Source organism: Petaurus breviceps, unplaced genomic scaffold (assembly GCF_028583685.1).
Source record: "Petaurus breviceps papuanus isolate PSGF00001 unplaced genomic scaffold, PetGlider_PUasm1.0 243, whole genome shotgun sequence".
Lineage (NCBI taxonomy): Eukaryota > Metazoa > Chordata > Mammalia > Diprotodontia > Petauridae > Petaurus > Petaurus breviceps.
Genome location: NW_027185931.1, coordinates 891,916 through 893,585, shown reverse-complemented (window position 1 = coordinate 893,585; position 1,670 = coordinate 891,916). Strand labels below are relative to the sequence as shown.

At 51.6% G+C, this 1,670-nt stretch overlaps 1 protein-coding gene across 4 annotated transcripts in view; it reads left to right on the top strand.

The window, feature by feature from the left end:
* Positions 1-1,670, top strand: part of LOC138167636 (glutathione S-transferase theta-2-like) — a 10,600-nt gene that overhangs the window by 993 nt on the left and 7,937 nt on the right. The window lies entirely within an intron of this gene.

Below are 1,670 nucleotides of genomic sequence, written 5' to 3'. Positions count from 1 at the left end.
ACTGGGGGGGAGGGGGGAGGGGGTGAGAAAAGAGGCCAAAGCCCCAGATGGCCGTGGCCCTTCCTGCTCCAGCTCCCAGACAATTGGGGGCCCTTTCAGGTGGGCGTTGGAGAAGGAAGAGACTGCTGTCCCGCCAGTCACTGTGACCTGCTGGATGCCGCCTAATGACCGAGACAAGCCAGGGAGGGAAGGGTAGCGACTGAAGAGGGAGGTGGGCTTGGTATAAAGAAGGATGCTGGCGACTTTGTGGGGGCGGAGGGGAGGGCAGCCACCTGCCTTTGATGACGGCGTGGTGACAGGTGACTCCAATGACCAGAGCCCCTGCTGCGCAGTCTGGAATGAATTCACACGAGTCAGGATCGTCAATTTATTCTTAAACTTTACAGAGGACAGGGGTTCTTAGGGAACCTGCAAACTTAAAGAAGTCACAGGTATAGTTTTTAAGGAGTCATGACAGTAAATCAGGTGTCAACTGTGCTAACTAGGTGAGTAAGGGTGGGATTAGGGAGGAGTTAAGGAGGGGTCACTGCTTAAAGGGACATGCACTTTTAATATCAACTGGGCAAGCATTTTGCCCATAATTCCCTGGGAAATAGCCCCCGGGGTGGGGGGTGGAGGGAAACCTGCCTGGAAGTGTGGTTTTAGGCTTGAAAAGTCAGTCAGTGTTTGGGGTCAGCTAGTGCCAGGGCTGACTGAGAAGTGCCCAGTCCATGACCCATCAGTGTTATGTTTGACAAGATGGATGCTGGGAGCCAAGGCTAAGGGAGACTCAGTATGTGTACAATTGGCTAAGGAGTTAACCTACAGATAGGGCATTGAAGGACTCATGGGCGCAGCTGGCCACTATACTAGGTGAGATAAACAGTTCATGAATTGTTGCTAGGAGAATGCTGGCAGGGGGAAGGGGAAGAATTAATACTCTGTGGCTGGGGGTGGGGGGGCGGGAAATGTGATTTTACAAACTGATGTTACAAAAATAGACACCCCAAGCACCCCATCACCTTCTCCCTCCCTTCCTCCTACTTGAACTTTTCCCAGGCATAGAACGTACTTTCTCCTTCTCTTTCTCTAGTACTCTCACAGGGAAGCTTTCTTGTCCCCTTCTCCACCCTGTTTCCCTCTCTCCCTCCATTCTGGAAAAAAGAAATGTTCCCTTTTCCCCTCTAGAAGCCCAGGCCAGACCTCAGATCTTGGGCTGGCTGAGTTGTGTCTGACTCAGTCAGCTTGCACACAGTGGTCGGCTTCTTAGCTGGCCCACGGCCTGGGGCAGCCTGTCCTGGGGTAACCCAGAGCCACTTGCCCAATCTCCTGGGTGCTCTGAGAATTAGCTTTCCCCAAGCATAGAGGCAGGATTTAATAAATAAACAAAGAAATAAATATATTAATCCATTTTTTCCTTCTCCCCCTCTTCTTCCTTTCCTCCCTCTCCTCCCTCTCCCTTTCCCTCTCTTCCCTCTCCCTCTTCTTTTCCCTCTCTTCCCTCTGCCTCTCCCTCACCCTCTCCTTTCTCTCTTCCTCTCCTCTCTCTTGTTCTCCCTCTCCCTCTCCCTCTCATCCTTTCCAAAGGAAGGTAAATTTTGATGGCCAGAAGCTGCCCATTTAACTTGGGGTCTACTGACTAGTTTCCTTCCTTCCTTCCTTCCTTCCTTCCTTCCTTCCTTCCTTCCTTC